This window comes from Cricetulus griseus, assembly GCF_003668045.3.
Source record: "Cricetulus griseus strain 17A/GY chromosome 1 unlocalized genomic scaffold, alternate assembly CriGri-PICRH-1.0 chr1_0, whole genome shotgun sequence".
Lineage (NCBI taxonomy): Eukaryota > Metazoa > Chordata > Mammalia > Rodentia > Cricetidae > Cricetulus > Cricetulus griseus.
In genome coordinates, this window is record NW_023276806.1 from 70,034,312 (window position 1) to 70,053,371 (window position 19,060).

Sequence of the window (19,060 nt, forward strand, 5' to 3'; positions counted from 1 at the left end):
TGCCTGCTAGCCACTTGGCACACGCCTCCATCAGCTAGATGGCCTGGTCTCTGGGTACCTGTGCTCAGGGCATTCTTAATGTACCCCGTGACGACCCAGAGTGCATAACTAATGTTGCCAGTGACTCAGATCTGCCAAAGAGAGCCTGGGAAGTGAAAATGCTAAGGCACAATAAGATTGTAAACAAACAAATAGTTCTAGCCAGGTTTCATTGTGAGACTCTGGCTACCTTGCACTGTCGACCAGGCTGGCCTTGAACTCAGAGATCTGCCTGCCCCTGCCTCCTGAGTGCTGAGATTAAAGACATTTGCTACCAAGTCCAGAATCATAAGATATTGAGAGAGAGAGAGAGAGAGAGAGAGAGAGAGAGAGAGAGAGAGAGAGTCCATGTAACTATTGCTTTATTGTTTTCTTAGTTTCATTTCTTTTATAATAAGATACCCTGGGGAAAAGCAGCTCTGGGGAGAAAGAGGTTTATTTCAGCTCATAGGTCACAGCCCATCGTTGTGGGAAAGTCAAGGCAAACACTTCAGCTAGTCACAGCACATCCACATCAGAAGCAGAGGAAATGTTCACATGCTCACTTGCTGTGCCCAGTTCTGTTTCTCCACTCTTACACAGTTCTGGACCCCCTGCCTAGGGAATGGTACCATCAACACTGGGCTTAGTGTTTCCTCCTCAATTAACTTAATTAAGACGACCCTGTGCAGACATGCCCACATGTGACCCAATACAAACAATCCTTCCTGGAGCCTCTTCCAGGTGACTCAAGGATGCATCAAGTTGACATCTCACTAAATATGACAATTGTCATCATCCTTTTACTTTACTAGTTATTTTTTTACCCCAGTATGTACTTTCATGGGAAAACGGCATACAGAGGGTTGAGACCCTCTGTGGTTCTAGCCATCTACTGGGACCATGCCCCTGAGAACAAAGAGAACCACTGTAGTTTCAGGAAAATCATAGTCCTGGGTTTCACATCCTTTCAAATCAAAATGCACTGATCAGCACTGAGCTAAACCAGCTGCCCCTCCTCCCAGAAGTCAGAGAAGCCGAATCACTGTGTGTGTGTGTGTGTGTGTGTGTGTGTGTGTGTGTGTGTGTGTGTGTGTGTGTGTTGGGGTTGGGGGACAAGTTCAAGAAAGTGATTGCAATGAAAGCTCCCAGCCCCGTTGCCAGCTGTCTCATGACCCCATGCCTACAGTGGCACCAGCTCTCCTGTGGGCAGCCTGGTTCTGCAGCTGGCTTCCTGCCCTGCTCTCCCTGAAGCAGGCTCTCACAGGGATTATTGCCGGGCAGCTTTCTCCCTTCCTGGATGTGAGAGCCACTGCCGGCCCTCTGCACTCTCTTGGGAAGGCCCCACCCAACCTGTAGAGTTCCACAAAGCTTTCTGGAGTGGAGCCTAGGGAAACCGAGGTAGTGACTGACCCCAGGACTGACCTCTGGAGGCTGGGCCCTGCAAGTAGATCCCTCTGCTTTCCCTGACACAGCAGCAACTTTTGGCCCATCCAGCCCAAAGAAGGTATTGCTGATGCCGGGTAGAACCCCTGACCTGGACCCCTCTAAGACAAACATGCATCCAGTCAAGACCTGGGCCAAAAGGAAGACACACATAGGTGATCACAGAAGACCTTGACCGTGTTTATTTGCAGGCAGGGGATGACACTGGAAACCCCGAGATGCAGAAGGTACTTGCTACTTAGGCTGATGACACCACGGCGATTTGGATGAGACTATAATCATTAGTACATCTTACTGCTTCACAGGGCGATGAGATAGGAAACAGAACCCTGCTCAATGGCTTTCAGCTGTACCTGGGCTCTTGTTTATAGGTGCGCGTGTGCGTTTTCTCAAGCTTAAACTTTCAGAGTTATGTAACCCTTCCCCTTGGCTAGCCACCAGACTTCCAGATTAGCTGGAGGTTTCCTGTGCAAGTTGGGAGTTGGCATGGGCAGAGCCATGTGACCGTGGTGCTTCCTGGGTCTGGTAGGGGCTGCCCTGTAAGGAAGGGCCTGTCTGTGTTGTGGGTCAGAAGATAATATCTAGCAGGCAGAGTATGATTCCTGACCCAGAAGAATTCAGACCAGCAGTCATTGTCAGTTCTCAAGCTGGAGCCATCTAAAGTTAGATGAGAAAAAAAAAAAAAAAAAAAAAAAAAAAAAAGACCCATGCATTGGTAGGAACTACTTAAAAGAAAATAAAACATTCCAGTTATTCAAGGTCTCATGTAAATGGTGGTTCAACACTGTCTGGACAGGAGCTCTGTGGTTCCTGGAAGCAGTGTGTGGTAGAGCTCAGGTCCCGAAGGCCTCCCCTTCCTGTTGTCTATCTCCTTCTAGCCACTGATGAATACCAGTGCTCTGGCTCCTTCTGTTGGGGTTTTGATATGGTGAGAGGGAGATGATGTGTCCACCAGACATTCCAAACCTCTGTGTGTGGTGATTCATTTTACATGGCGTCTTGGCCAAGGTGTCCAGATGTTTGGTTTAAGCTCATTCTGGGTGTGTCTATAAAGATAAATTTGGGCTGTTTTATTTCATTTTGTTTGGGATGATACTAACATTTAAATTGTTGGACTTGATGTAAAACTCTGTTTGTTGTTTATAGCATGGGTGGGTCTCTTCCAATCAGTTGCAGGCTTTAGCAGAACAAAGCTCTAAGGAGGAACTCTGCCTGAAGACTGCTTTGGAGTTGTGTGACTTTTCCTGGGGAAATGTGAACCAATGTCTATTAATTTAGATAGGGCACTGACAACTGACCAAAACAATGCTTCCACTGAAGTCCAGCTTGGAGTTTGTTATCGTTACTTACAGGAGTATTGGTAAGGCGCTACTTACTGAAGCATGGCTGACTCAAAGGCATCTGCACCACCGAAAAGCTCCCCACAACACAAGACATAGCCCTGGAGCTCCCTGCCCAACTTCTCCCCAGCAATGACTGCTTATATAACCTTATCTTTTAAGTTTCAGGCACATTCTGAGAATTTTGAGTTGTTTGCTTCCTCAACCTTGTAAGTTTTGTTAATTTCCTGAGTCTGAAGGAGCCTCCCTTCTGAATGGGAAGTTTCAATTGGAAGGAAATTACTATACAGCAGGGCTCTGACTGAAACTCTTCCCAGGGTATCCAGCTCCCACCCACCCCGAAGGCTTTGGACTTGAACCTCCTCCATCATCTGAGCTAACAAGATATTTATTTATAAATATTCATAACCTAATAGATATGTATGTATAAATGTCTATACACATCTGATCCAACACACACACACACACACACACACACACACACACACACACACACACACATTCAAGTACCCTGATGAAGGTGAACTATCACGTTTCCTCTAAAACACAGATTAGCTTGGCCTTCCAGCTTCCCAGGAACCTCTCTGACTCCTTTCCCTAAAATTCCCAGTGAAAGGCTGTAGAACCACAAAACACCAGCCAGGCAAGTTCCTCCAAACACAGAGGTCCATTAGGCATTCTTGCTTCTTTGCCTTCTTAGAGTACAGAGAAAGACAGCCCCAGCACATGGGGAGCACAGGAATTTTGCAATCCAAGGGAAACATCAAGTGCAGGACTTTCCCTGCCACTCTGATAGTATCCCCTTTCCCTATTTATACTGAGAACTCAACCTGGACCCTCACACATGTCAGGTGAGAGTTGAGCCACTGAGCCAATCCCCAGGCCCATAGGGTCCCATTAAAAGTGCCACTCACAGCTGGGCAGTTGTGGCACCCACCTTTAATTCCATTATTTAGGAGGCAGAGGCAGAAGGATCCCTGAGAGTTTGAGGCCAGCCTGGTCTACAGATCGAGTTCCAGGACAGGCTCCAAAGCTACAGAGAAACAAGTGCCACTCACTTAAAGGTCAGCAGAAACTCACTGTGAGCCCCAAGGAATCTGCTCCCCTTCAGTCTTTTGTCTGACTTGCTGTTTGAATGGGAGGTTGCGACGTGACCAGGCTACTGTTCCTTGGCCATCCACGTCTCTTCTTGTTTTTAAAATAACTTATTTGTATTTTATGTACATTGGTGTTTTGCCTGTATATACGTCTGTGTGAAGGTGTTGGATCTCCCAGAACAGGAATTATAGACAGTTGTGAGCTGCCATGTGGTTGCTGGGAATTGAATCCAGGTCCTCTGGAAGAGCAGCCTGTGCTCTTAACTGCTGAGCCATCTCTCCAGCCCCATCCATTTGCATTTCAAAAGAGCCTAACAGTAGATTTCTGTCATAAAAATGATGTATGTTACTTGGAGAAAAAATGTAAACATTGGAAAATGCATTAAAAAGAAATTTGAACCTACCACTCCGAGATAGCTGCTATTGACATTTAGTGGCTGTTTCCCCAGACACCTGTGTATTTGTTTTTTAGGCCACCAGAGCACAGTTGCACTGCTGAGACCTGAAACTGTGAAATGCCACTCATAGTGTGAGGCAAGATTGACCTGTAAGATTAACGTGTGAGCAGGGTTGGTTTCTCCTGAGGACTCTATAACTTGCAAAGGGGTATCCTCCCTGTGTCTCCACATAGCAGGCCCTTAGTGAGTGCCTCTTCTGATTCCCTCATTTTACAGACACTTCATATTGGGTCAGTGGCAACCTAATGACTTCATGTGAACAGCCTCTAAAGACCCTGTCTCCTGGAGTCCCGTTCTGAGGCAGTGTAGACTAGGACTCCGAGGGCTGAACTCAGCACAAAGCAATACATGTTTGTGATTATAAACTGATTAACACTGAGGGAATTAAAAAAAAAGAACAACTATGTTTTTAGGACAGCCAGCCTAGGTGAGACCCCCATCTCAAATAAGACAAAACAATGTAAAGCAACACCATAGAAAGGAAGGAAGGAAGGAAGGAAGGAAGGAAGGAAGGAAGGAAGGAAGGAAGGCAGAAAAAAAGAAGGAAGGAAGGAAGGAAGAAAAAAGAAGGAAAAAGCAAAACAACAACCAAAAAAAAAAAAAAAAACTAAAACCAAACCAAACCAAAAAATTCCACCCCAAAGCCTCAGAAACTAAGTAGTGTCAGCAAAGATGTGTGAGCATTGCAACTCCAGTGTTCTATGTGAGAATGAAAAATAGTGTGTCTACTATGGAGATGAGTGTGGTATCATATTATATGCATATGTGTATATATGCATATCATACGCACATGTATATCACACATGTGATGCGGGAAGTCCTTCTGTATATATGTTTGTCTTATTGGTTGATAAATAAACTACTGTTGGCCAATAGGAAAGCAAGATATGGGACTAGGAGTCAAGGAGTATACTGGGAAATGTAGTAAAAAGAAGTCTTGAGATCCAGGCAGGAAGTGACATAGCAGGCAGACTCAGAATATAAGAAGGGACAAGAAGGAAATCGTCCGTTTGCTCTTCCTCTTCCTCCTGCTCTCTTCTCTACAGAGCCACCATGTGGTCCTGGGAAGAGGACACCAGTGGAAGGCATCCTTGATAAGATAAGTCTTATAAAATATATAGATTTATGATAATTAAGACTGAGCTAGCATATAAGAAATCCTAGTCAATTGGCCAGGGCATTGTAAACTAATATAAGACTCTGTGTGTTATTCTGGGTGCCCTCGTGGCAGCGGGGTTCAGGCGGATGGAGTAAAGACTTATCGTTACACACATGCATATGTTCATATTTTTTTTTGTTTGTTTGTTGGGGAGGTTGTACTGGGGATGGATCCCAGGGCCTTAGGTATGGTAGACCACTGAATTACATGCTCACCGTGAATGTTATACTTTATTAGCAGTTCCCATTTGATATAAATGAGGCTTTGTTTCTGCTATTTCACTATTCTAGACTCCACAGCACGGGTTCAGAGCTGTGACAAAAAGGACTGAGAACAATAGAAGGAAAAAGGGATTTAGTTTGACACTTGGTTTCAGAGATTTCAGCCCATAACCCTGGCTCTGTAGGTTCTGGAGCTGTATGACTCAGAACATCATGGTGTCGAGAGGCTACTGGTGCTGAGCTAGAGGCAGAGACAGCTGTAGTGGTCAGAGGTACACCCCAGTGGCCTGCCTTCTCTAGTGAGCTCCCTAATGTTTCCACCATCTCCACAAACAGTGCCACCAGCTGGAAACCAAGACCTTGACACATGGCCCCATGGGGACAGTTCATATTTCAACCCTAGCAATATCTTTTGGGTATGTGACTGATTATCTACTTGAAGAGAGATTCCTAGAACTTAGAATGTTGGGTTAGAGGGTGTGGTAGTTTGGAGGAAAATGGCTCCCAAAGGAAGTGGCACTATTGGGAGGTGTGGCTTTGTTGGAGAAAGTGTGTCACTGTGGAGGCTGGCTTTGAGGTCTCATATACGCTTAAGTTTCACTCAGTGTGATACAGAGTCCCCCTTCCTGTCGTTGCCTTCTGATCAAGATGTAGCCAGCACCATGTTGGCCTATATGCTGCTGTGCTCCCTGCCACGATGATAATGGACTGAACCTCTGACACCGTAAGCAAGACCCCAATTAAATGTTTTCCTTTATAAGAGTTGCTGTGGTCATGTGTCTCTTCACAGCAATAGAAACCCTAACCAAGATAGAGGGAAATTTTATTTTTAATTTCGATGTAGGTTGTGTTTTATTCTGTCCTGAAGAGTTTAACTTCAGCATCAGCACACAGAAGTGTCTACTTCCCCAAATGCTTGCCAACACTGGGCTAGGAGATTCTTTTTAAACTTTGCCAATCTGGTGAACCAGTATACATAGGAGCCTTTATCTGTTGTTTTTGATGACTTGGGAAATTGGGCACCGTTCTTATATCCATTGGCCACATCTCTTCTTGTGTCCTTTTTGAATCTTTTCTGAAAGGGCATTCTTGTTTCATTTCTCACTTGTGAAAGAACTTTAATTCTTTAAAAAAAAAACAAACATATATTTTTACTTATTTTTTGGCAGTATTGAGTGTGACCCAAGGCCTTGGGTCTGCTAGGCAAGTGAAGTACCACTGAGCTGTACCCTCAGACCTTACCCTTCCATAATGCATAGTTCAGCAGTGGGGACACCACTCACATTACCCCTCTGTGAATGCAGTTAAGTCATGGGGATACACTCACATTCTTGTGAAACAATTCCTTAGGACATATTCATCTTGTCAAACTAGAACTATAAGCCCACTGAACAATAACTGCCCAGGCCCTTTCTTCTACCCCTGGTGGGAACCATTCTACCTTCTAGCTCAGAATTTGACTCCTCTGGCATTGCGTCTAAGCAAAACCAGACAGTGTTTGTGTAGTTTGAGGCTGAATCTTTTCACTTAGCACAATTTCCTTAGATTTATCCATGTTGTAGTATCAGAAGTTCTTCCCTTTTTTTTAAAGGGTGAATAATTCCTGTGTGTGTGTGTGTGTGTGTGTGTGTGTGTGTGTGTGTGTGTGTGTGTGTCTGTGTCTGTGTGTGTGTGTGTGTGGTGTATGTGTACTGTGTGTATGTGTGTGTACACTCAAGTGCATGTGTATGGCGCTGTGCCCATGTGGAGGTCAGAACGCAATCCTCTTGAATGAGTTCTCTCCTTCTACCATGTAGATCCAGGGGATCTAACTCAGTTTGTCAAGCCTGGAAGCAAGCTCCTTTACCCAGTGAGCCAACCCACACATCATTTTAGCTTTCACGAAAGAAAGCTTTTCTATTGAGTATATCTTGGAATATAATTACTCAGTCATAGGTATGTATATGTAGTTTTCTGAAGTCACAGGCTTTGCACAGCTTCCCAGACTGTATGGGAATCCTATATACTCATCCACAATGAACTCTTCTGCGGGTGGGCACTTTGCACTGGAGTGGAGCTGACCCTATTTCAGTTGCGTGTTGGCTATTTGTATATTCTCTGGCGGTGTGTGCTAAGTTGTTGTTGTTGTTGTTGTTGTTTTAAATAGTGTTCCCCATTTTTTCCTTGGCAACTTAAAGGGCCTCTCCTCTCCTCTGTGTGAATGAGTCCTTTGTCAGAACCATGAGTTTCTGTCATCATGGCTGGCTCTCCACTCTTACAATGGCTTCTTCCAGTAGGCAGACATTCTTCTTCTTAATGGATTCTAATTTATGAATTTTTGTTATGGTTCTCACATACATTTAAGAGTCTCATAGCCTCCACTATTGCTGAGACACTCCTGTGTTCTGTTTGAAAACATAATCAACCTCCTTTTCCTGTTTTACATCGACAAACCCATGTGGATATTTATTTTACATGTATTTATTAGTCTATATGCATGCTTGTGTGCACAGGTGCATACCATGGTGTGCAGTTGTGGAGGTCAGAGGACAACTACCCAGAGTCAGCTCCCTCCTTCCACCCTGTGAGGCCTGGTGACCTAACCCAGGGCTTCAGGCCTGGCCCCCAGAGCCTTTACCCACTAAGGCATCTTTCTGGCCCTAGATGAATTGGGGGGGGGGGAAATGTTGTTGAGACAGGGTCTTGCTACATTGGCCAGGCTGGCCTCTAACTTCTGGACTGTAGTGATCCTCTTGCTTTCATCTCTGTGGTAGATCATATTACAGGTGTACAACATGACCAGTTTGGGGCTTGCTGTGTTTGTTTGTCTTTAATGATTTTGGAGAAGAGATGAAGAGGGTTCATTTGTTTATTTTTGTTTATTTTGGCTCTTTTACCATATAGTTTTTCCACAGCACCTTGTTTGTCATCAGCCAAGGGGCCTGGCTGGTTTCTACAGTCTCCATTCTGTTCCAGTCCTCTTTCTCAGGAGTGTTCATGCCTCAGACTGTTCCCACAGACAACTTTCTGAGGGTCAGCCTGTCATTTTCATGTGCAAACAAAGGAGAACAAAGCCCAGATCACCTGATAGGGATGATGTTTGTGATCTGCATTGAATCTGCGGAATGGTTTGGGGAGAAACTGATATTTTTCCCATATTATATCCTGCAATGATTCAGATAATCCTTGGATTTCAAATTTTCTTTATTGTTTTCAAATAGTTTGTTGCTTTCTACATTGCTTGATAATATTTTATTTTATTTAAGTCTATCTAAAATGTTATCAACTTTCAAATTTAATTTCCCAATGATTTGTTGTGACTATTATGAAAGAAAAATGATTGACTTCATAGCAAGAATCTTATTGTTTCCCAGACTTAGGGTGGGACTTCCCACCTCGAAAGATCCAATCAAGAGACTCCCTCAAAAGCATGCCCAACTGCTTGAGTTCTAGTTGACTCCAGATGTAATCAAGTTTACAACCACACCTTGTGTGTGCAAAATGGTGCAAGCTCTTAGTGATGTCAGTGTTTCCAAAGATGATTTGCTTAGCTTCTTCTGGGTAAAGGGAAAAAGGCTTTAATGCGGTTTGAATAAGAATGTCCCCCTTAGGCTCACATATTTGAACAATTGGTTTCTGCTGGCGGTGCTATTTGGGGAGGTTGTAGAACCTTGAAGAGGTGGAGCCTTGCTGAGGGAAGCATATTACTAAGGAACTGGCTTTGAAGTTCATAGTCTGGCCCCACTTCCGGTTCTTTTTCTCTACTTCCTGTCAGCTTCCTGCTGCCTCCATGCTTCCTCCTCTTCCCTGCCATAATGATCTCTATTCCTCTAGGACTGTAAACAGAAATAAACCCTTTCTTCCTAGAGTTGCCTTTGGTCGTGGTGTTTTTATCACACAATGGACAAGGAAGCAATACAACCTCTTGATAATCTAATTCAAGATCAATCTGTTTCAGGTTTCAGGTTGGGTTCTAGTCTTTGCAAAATCTTGCCCACTTCTGATTTGTCCTAATCCAAAGTTGAAGCCTCCCAGCGGTCCAGTGAGAACCCAGGATCTTCACACAGCTCTCCAACATCAAGACCCAATGAGGCTGTCAGTGACTCTGCTCCTGCCCCCAACTGCCACTTACTACTAAGCCTCCCTACCTTCAAGGTTTATACTGCTTAAAATGTCACAAACATCTGCAGGTAAAAAGCCACTCAGACTTTCAGGCTGAATTCTCTTCCTTTTTTTTTTTTTTTTTTTTTTTTATTAGCTTTCGATATGGCTTCAAGTTCTGTCTTCCAAAGGACCCTTGAACACCAATTTCTGCTTTCTCAGCCCATGAGGTGCTGAAAGCTAAACCCAGCTAGTCTGTCTTCCAATTGTTCACACTCCCTCTGACCAGCAATATCCATTGAGAGGGAAACTTAAGGGAATGCTGAGTTCATCAAACCTCTTGATCTGACTTCTGCATTTCCTGATTTTATGACTTTGTAGCTCTTTGATATCTTCAAATAAGAGTCCATCTTATTTTACTCATCTATCTGTCTGTCTGTCTATCTATCATCTGTCTATCTGTCTGTCTGTCTGTCTGTCTGTCTGTCTGTCTGTCTATCTATCTAAGTTCTCAAGATATAGCCCTGGCTGGCTGATCTGAAACTCACAAAGTTCCACCTGCCCCTGCCTCTGGAATGCCAGCAGTAAAGTGTTTGTGCCACCAACCCCTCCCCCTTTCATCTTCAACTTTTAAACTTGAGTTTGTTACTTCTTCTGTAGATTCTGTTTTAATGATGTCATTACTTGTCCCATCTCTGGTCACCAGTGTCTAACCTAAGTGATGCTAACATCTCTCTCTTCACACTTGTTTTTCTTTCATTCTGAATGCTCTTGACAAAGATCACCATATTATTATACCTGGGTAATATAGGCCCACAGCAACTGTTAGGACTCATCATTGACTGAACACCACCGCCATGTACACTTGCATAGATATTTTTTCTTTTATTTTTGTCTTATTTGTAGTGCTTAGTACCTTTACCCATGTTATCATCTTGTTGGCCCTTGGGTTTTTGTTTCTACACCCTTTAATTTGTTTGCCTCACTGACACTAGGCTAATGTTGCTTAGTATCTACCAACAGAAGAACTAAGCCAGATTTAGTAAAACTACCTGCTGGTTACTTTGAGATTGTTGACTGTGAAATTCAGAGCTCTTATCTGAATCCAAGTCCTTTGACTCTGGCTTGAGATTCTGTACTCCCTGGCTTTAATTCAATCACATACCCTGTGTCTCAGTTACACACACTGCCATTTTTCAAGCTGTGTCCTGCAACACAATAGTGACCTTCAGGAAGTGAATACTGTCCCTTGATAAAAATGTACTGTGGTAATTGAATTTAACCAAAGGCAAGTAGTTCTCTTGCACAACCTCTCAAAGCCTTTACTATTCTGAAATATATGTGTGTGTGTGTGTGTGTGTGTGTGTGTGTGTGTGTGTGTGTGTGTGTGTGTGTGTGAGAGCCTTCAATTGAGAGGAAAATTATATGCTATTTCTCAACACTGTTTGAATATGAATCCCATTTAAGGGGCCACCACTTATCTCACAAGATGCCACTGTTCCAAGGAACACATTTTTAGATGAACAAACACAGACACCTCTTTATTCCCCAAACACTCACATTCTCACACAGGCCTCTCAGATAGGGGCTGCATTTCTCCATCAAGGTTGCCCTCCAGGGCACATTTAGCAATCATTCTGGCTAGTACAGTGGGAAGCACTACCTAGTGTGTTGGAGCCAGGGTTGTGGCTACACCTTCTAGCATATGCAGGACATATGAAGTCCCCATAGTCTGCTCTGTCCCCAAGGACCTTTACTGTGTGAACAGGTGTGGTCCTCACCTCCCATTCCACCAATTCACAATTTTCATTGTGTAGTGACATGTTTTTTTGTGGAAATATGAAAACATACCTTCTAGGATTTTGTAACGTTTTCTGGTGTTTTCATTTCTGGATGATACAGTAGTCATAGTTTATATTTTGCCAAAGCTACTTTGCACATGTTAGAAGTAATCAGAAATATTTAGTCCATATTATCCAATGTCTTATGAACATGGACGTGCCTTTAAACGACGTTTCTTTTCTTAAGACTTGCACCCACATTGGAGGGTCCCTCATGGCTGAAAAGAAATGCAAGCAAAGCTGTAGTCCTGGGTTTTACCTGAGTTAGACAGGAGCAGAGCAAAGAGGCACCAAATACCAGGCTCCTGGAGAATTCCTTTAAACAGAGTAACAACAATGGGACATTAACGTTTTAATTAACAACTTTAATGGCTAACCCCAAATAACCCTCCTGCTTTGGAAGGATTAAATTTCATTTGACAAAATCATTGATGCATGTGGAAAGAAGTCTCATGTGCCAATTACACTACACCAGGGGCTCAGGGAGGCCACGGCTGGGGGAACTGCTGTCCCCGGACCAGTGAAAACAGCCCTGCTCCTGAAGTCAGGCTCTTAAAACCAATCACAAGAAGCTGGGCATCATGGCAGGCCTACTGGGATGATGGAGAGGAACCCACCCTTAACCTCAATTAACAAGCAACTTTATTTCCTTGTGTGTTTCATTGACTCCTTGTCCACCTCCCTCCATCTCTTTTCCACTCTTGATTTCCCCCCAAGCCATTAGAGATTCAGTATATTTAGATGGTGCCTAATTTATAATCCAAATATCGCTGTGAGAAATTAAAGAAGACACAGCAGGAAGGTAACGCTGCTATTGAGTCGAAAGCATCGATGCTATTAAAATGTCCATACTACACAAAGTGATCTACAAACAGTGTCGTTGCTGACAAAAATCCTTACTATCGTGGTTTAAAAATGATGGTTTTTCTTTCTTTCTTTAATTTGCTGTTTTATGAGTTTTAATTTTGTGTAGGTGTCTATGTCTACATGCGGGTATGTGAGCATGCAGCCAGAGACTTTGGGTCCCCTGGAGCTGGAGTTACAGTTGTGAGCCACCTGATGTCGATGTCAAGAACTAAACTCAGGTCCTCTGGAAGAGCAGCACAAACTCTTAACCGCTGAGTCATCCCTTCAGGCTCTAGTTATTTTTTATTTTTTATTTAATTTAATTAAAAATATTTTGGGTGTGTATGTATGCATGTGCTTGTGTGTGTGAGCACCTGCTTGCTTCAGGTTTTATAAAGGTTTTATAAAGATCAGAGGTCAACTTTCAGGGGTCAGTTCTCATAACCCACCTTGTTGGAGGCAGAAACTCTTCTGTTTGTGAACTGTAGTGACTACTTCAGGCTAACTGGCCATTGAGCTTTCAGAGGGGGTGGTTCCCCTGTCTCAGCCCCCCACCTCACCATAGGAGTGCCGGGTCACACATGCGTGCTACTGAATCCAGCTGGTACATGTGGGTTCTAAGGATCCAAAACTCTTACCCACGAGCCACCTTCCTAGCCGCCAAATTTTCAACAATGATTTCCCACACATTTACTAGCCGATGTCCCACACGTCTCTGTCAGTAAAAACCTTTCTTCTCCTGTTTGCTGCATTGTTAATTCATCCACTTCTGGAGTATGAACTCACAGATTTTTTTTTAAATTGTGAAACAAATGTTTATTGGAATTTTTCAAATTAGTTGTACAATTAACTCATGGTAAGTTACCGGGCAGATTTTATATTATTTCTTTAAGACTACCGTTTCTCAGTGACTTCAAACTTTAAGTTTTCAAATTTGAAGGTAGGAGAAGCTCTGCTCAGCTCTTGCTACTACTCTGGGGCAGTAGCAGCAGGTTCCCTAATGTCTGGCTTTGATACGGACTCTCTTACCCCATCAGTGATGAGTTTCTCTACAGGAACAATTTCCTTATTAAATACTACTGCCATCACACAAATGTTCCTCAACAAGTGCTCAGAGACAGCCCAGCAAAGGACAGTGGAGAGCCCTCAGAGCCTCAGAAGACCAGTGTCCTGTGGTGCTTGCACTGAGTCCTGATCTGCCACAGGTGCCACCACAATTCTAGACATGTTTTTTCAATGGCTTAGAATTCACTTCTTCCCTCCCCATGTTGGTGCTTAAGTTGCTCCAGGACTGGCTGGTAGAAGCCCCCTCCTCTGTTCTTGTACTTGCCCCCTATCATGTTTAAAGTTCTCACTCAGTGTATGACAAAACAACATTTAGCCAAAGAAAGGAAAAAAAGAGAAAGCCATGGGAGAGGTAGAGAGAGACAAAGAGGGGCTATGTGAGGAGATTGACAGCACAGGGGCAGACTAGGGGCCTTCTGTGAGAAGCGGCCCGTCCACCATGACTTAAAGGCCAGAGTGCTGCATATGAGAGGCATTGGTGGCTCCTGCACTCTGACACCATTCTTGACAGTTATAAATGATGCAGGCACAACCCAAGAGGGACTGGGGAGTGGAGAGGGGAATGATCCTCAGTTTTTGGCATCCATTCAAGCATCTAGACACAACTTTATTTGAAATGATTCCATATTTTTCAATTGTATATACATGTCTGTATATAGTATACACATAAAAATATATGCATATAATATATATTATACAAGTATATCACACACACATATATTTGGTCTAATGTATATTTTCATTCTTCGTATGCCCTCCACCCCCAGCTCTGCTCGACTTTTTACTGTGTTGACCTTGTTTTGGCTAGCCTCTTCTCCCAAGGAAGCAAGAGTCCCTCCTGAGCAATTCTATATTAACCAACAAAAAGAAGCCTCTTTGCCATGGCTGGGACAAAAGTCCTTCAGTGTCTGTGACTAGCTCAGAGCCTTTCTACACCTGGTTGGGTAGCACTCTCCTGAGCCAGGCCTGGGCTATGAACTCTCCTGTAGAACAGGAAGTGTGGGTGAAGCCTGCCAAAACACACAGGCTGGAAGCACAGAGATGGCCAGCTCACCCAAGAACTCTGGAGTGCACTTACCACAATGAGAAAGGAAAATTTGGAAACCTGACTGAAAAAATCTCATGCATTGTGTGGGGAACACCGGGCATGATGACTGTGAGATTGGCTGATAAACCAAGGTGTAGCCATTTTGTCAGGACAGCCCTTCCTCCCTCTGCACAAGACCCCTTATAAGAAAGAAGCCCCTGAAGCACCCTTGGAGATTGAAGCCCCTGTCCATCTGTCCTTGCTGCTGGCCTGGGGACAGATGACAGAACTGCCAGAGAGAGGATGAAAATAGGTCCAGCCCTTCTTCCTAAGGAAGCTTTCCATCAAGACGGGCTCCTGTTTCATCATTTTCTCCTCTGCCTGGCAGGTCCCACAGGGACGTGTCTGTCACAGTGCTGTGTTACGTCATGTCAGATGGCAATCGAAGGAGCTGTTAACTTAAGCTGACAGAGAGCTGTGGCAATCTGCTTATCTGGCTGCCACCCTCACTGAGTAAAGGGCCATTATCAGAATTATTCACACAGTGTTACAGCAGCTGCAAGTCTACATTACATCACCCTCACTTTAGTCACTCAGCACAAATGGGACCTCAAAGGAGACTGCCCCCCCCTCCATGAGAGGCCACCCTTCCCCTACACACCCAACAAGAATGTGACATCACATTAGGTCAACCTCCAGTGTGCCTTTCTGTGCCCAGGATCTACCTTCTGTGTTCCTTCCACAGGTGTGAGCAGTCACACATGAGACCCCTGTTGAGATGCCTTCCAATTAGACCTGTTCTTGGAATGGTCCTTCCAATGCTGGTGTTCAGTGGTCCAAAGCTATTCCACTGACCTGTAAACTTCAGACTGGTCTTCCACAAGTGCTGTGTGTTTCACACAAGGATTGCAAAGGAGAAAACACAATGTTCTTAGGTCGAGGCTCTTTCAAGAGTCCATAGACCCTCCCCAGCTTGCTCACATGAAGCCAACCATGATCTCCACCCTGGACACACCCCTCCTACGCCTCCTCCTCCAACAAGCCTCCACCTGCAAGGCAAACACACTCAAAGTTCACCCGACACACGCACATTCCCATGCAAACCCAACAAAATTGATGGCAGAAACTGTGGGAAAGAGGCATGAAGAGAGAATGTGGTTAACAAGGTGGGTTCTGAGGCGTGGGCTTCTTCATTGCTACAATCCAATAATAACATGAAAGAATAACACAGACTGAACTGGAAGGCAAGCAGGGCAGGAGGAAGATCAAGGATTAGAGGGGATGGTAGAAAGTCTCTTTAATCTGTTTACTGGCTTAGTCTCAAAACATGTTTCAAAGTGCAGCTATGTCCTATATTAAACAACACTTCAGAGCCGGGTAGCAGCTCTCACCTCCCCCCCACCCCCCGGTTTGCCTGCCCCAGAAAACAGTGCCTTCGAAGATGTCTTCTCTCATTGGCTCAGGGTGGACATCTTAATGTTCATGTGACATTTCCTAGGTGTGTCTCTGTGTCCCAACTACCCCCTTGGATACAGATACCCAGCCTAATCTGATTAGGGCCTACCCTGGTGACTTCATTGTGATTCGATCACATCTGTAAAGACCAGATATCCAAATAAACTCGCTTTCTGAGGTACTGAGGCACAGTGGACATCAATCCAGATCAAGGGGGTGTGGGTATGGCACAGATCCGGCCATGATGCTCTGGTTTCCCAACCTGGTACTGACACATCATCACTTTTCCTTCAAGTCTTTTCAGTGTCTGAATACATCCGACAGACTGCCATCTATAGCTTATGGGAAGATCTTGAAATGGGAGGCATCATGAGACCAAAGACCTGGGCTTTCTCTCCCTCAAGATCTTAAAGCTACTGGCTGCTGAAGGCCGGAAGGAGTTCTGAGCCCCTCAAGGCTATGAAGTGCCCCAGTAGAGGTCTTCTTTCTTCAGGTCTCCTCAGCTGAACTCTGAGTAGTTTGTGGCTATGACAACTGTCCCACAAGGATGTTTGTTTTGGCGACTTTCTGTCACTATGACAAAATACCCCCAAATAAGCAACTTACAAGGAGGAAAGTTTGTTTGGCTTGTGGTTTCAATCTACAGTCCCATGCTCTTGGTCCTATAGCAAGACAGAATATCGTGGTGAACTGCAATGGTGCAGGAGGCTGAAAGGAGAGAGAGAGAGAGAGAGAGAGAGAGAGAGAGAGAGAGAGAGAGAGAGAGAGTAGCCCCAGGGTCCTAATATCCCTCTCAAGGCCATGTCTTTGATGACCTATCTTTCTTCTACTAGGTATTATGATAAATCTTGAGGGGGACCTTGGTGGATTCCATGGGGGACAAACACCCCAGGCAGACAGAGCTTAAGTGAAAAGTTTTATTAGAAAGGGGAGGGAGGGGGAAGGAAAGAGAAAAGAGGTAAAGAGACACAGAGACAGAGAGAGGACAGAAGAGAAGGGGGAGACAGGAAAAGTCCTGTCTGCCCCAAGGGAACCACAGGGAAGAGAGAGCAGGAAAGAGAAGAGAGCAGAAAGAGAGGGAAAGAGAGCATAAGTGGGTGGGGGTCTTTCTTTTAAAAGGTCCTTTGCACCTTCGTGCAGACTACACAATCATGGAACCCTGGGCTGACCAGGGTACTGCCTGAGTGCATTCTGCCAGGTGACAGGGGCAGGCCAGCATAATGCCTGAATCCTTACATTAGGTCCCATCTCCCAGAAGTTTCACTGTCATCTGATAGCACCATAGGCTGGGGCCAAGCTTCTAACACATGGAACTCGGGGAACATTCCAGGCCTGAACCACAGCACAGCTGTAGGGCGGCTGGTGTCTCTGAGCATGACTCTCCTTTGGATGTTCCCTGCTTATTTTAGTTAAAAAGAGCATCATGAGACTGTGACACCGTCTCGCTGGATTCAGGTGACTTTCACTTTTTGAAGCAGTGAACTGATGCTCCTGACTTGGGCTTTGCAACTGGGGTATATGGATGACCCTGCTTGCTTTAATTACATCCCCCAAGCAAGTGAGCGATGGGGAGCCTCCCTCTCTTCTCCCCTTCATGGCCCCAGACAAGAAAAACCAAGTCTATGTGTGCTGAGAAGCCTTCTCCCTGCTCCACAGCGCCCCACTTTGCACCCCTATTCCCCACCCCTCCCCCAGCCATGAGTAAACTTTTTGAGCTAGTTCCTGTTTCATCTTCTTCCTGTTAATTAACACGAAGTACCTGGTGCTGAGAAGTGCCCGGCTATTTAGTTCAGAGCAGACAAGTCTAAACACAGGCCTACCAACTACAGGAGGAAAAAGGATTGGAGGGGAGACTTGGCTCATGGATCCAGGGGCTCCAACATTAGAGAGAAGGGCTTCTAGAAGTATCACCTGCCCTTTGTCGCTTGTCCCAGCTTCTCATTCGCTTCCTGAATCACCCACACAAGTTCTAGCCTTTGCTCATGTAGGTTTTACAGAACAGTCACCAAGACAGCATTCTCTCGTAGCAAGCAGGGCTTTCCAGAGGGTATGCCCTTCACACCTTGTGTGGACACAGGAGCAGTGTGGAGCTAGAGAGGAGTGGGCAGAGGGAAGGGTCAGGCAGCTGGGATGAGGGACAAAGGGACCCCCAGAGAGGGACTTCACTTGCTTGGGAATTCTGCCCCGAGGACAGCCTTGCTCTGTGGCTACTGATCAAAAAATGTCAACTTGAGGTCACTTTAGTCACTGCCGTCTGCCAACAAGGACAAAGGCCATTCTGTGGCCAGGGAGCCCAAGGCAAGAGGCTGGGTGTGGAGGAGGGATGTCTGTGATGATGCTCCCATAAAAACGGACTTCAGTGAGTGGAACCGGCTTTCCCTGAGAAGAGGAACCTGGTGCAAAGGGTCTTAATGTCTTCTCTGCTTTACCGCAACACAGTCATGGAAAGAAAAATGTGTGTGTATCAGGATTTCCTGGGTACATTTGCCTTCTAAGAAGCCTCACGACCTGAGGGTGACACGTGGCCATCCAAAGAGTCTTTGTTTCATTCTGAGAAAGTCCTCCGAGGGGAGTTAACTTAGTGCTTTCTGTTTCAGCTGCTGATACAAAATTCAGGGGTGTAGGTCCCTGGTAAAGCCCTACTTAGCATACACAAGGCCCTGAATTAAAATACCATCACCCCCGAAATGAAACAAACATGAGTGAGGACTTTAAATCAACCAATAATAAGGCACTCCATAAATCTGCATATTCTGAGACTTGACTAGGATGTGGTCACACAGCCTGGTTCCCTGCAGTCTCCAAATCACAAAACCAGTTTCCTGTGTGCAAGGCATTTGCATCTGAGGTGAAGATTTATAGGAGATGGCCACCAGATGGTGTCTTGGTTCTCCTCAAGCTATATTCTGCTCGGCTTTACTCTCTTGTTGAGAGCAGACATTATAACATTTCTTTGGGAAGAACAGTCAATTCCAGGGGAGATGGTGGGACCCCAGGAGCCACAAGT

General features: G+C 45.0%; 1 long non-coding RNA gene across 8 annotated transcripts in view; it reads left to right on the forward strand.

Moving 5' to 3' along the window:
• The window catches only part of LOC103163417, a 41,632-nt gene that overhangs the window by 16,405 nt on the left and 6,167 nt on the right, over positions 1-19,060 (forward strand). For 5 of the 8 annotated variants that reach the window (XR_004771643.1, XR_003480641.2, XR_004771642.1 and 2 more), the window contains one exon: positions 9,677-9,908. The exons of 1 other annotated variant lie outside the window; for it this stretch is intronic. This is a non-coding gene — a long non-coding RNA (uncharacterized LOC103163417). Of the gene's footprint in view, positions 1-5,484; positions 6,464-9,676; positions 9,909-12,633; positions 15,765-19,060 lie in introns of those variants that run through there. 2 more of the 8 variants (XR_004771641.1, XR_003480638.2) reach the window with 2 other exon arrangements.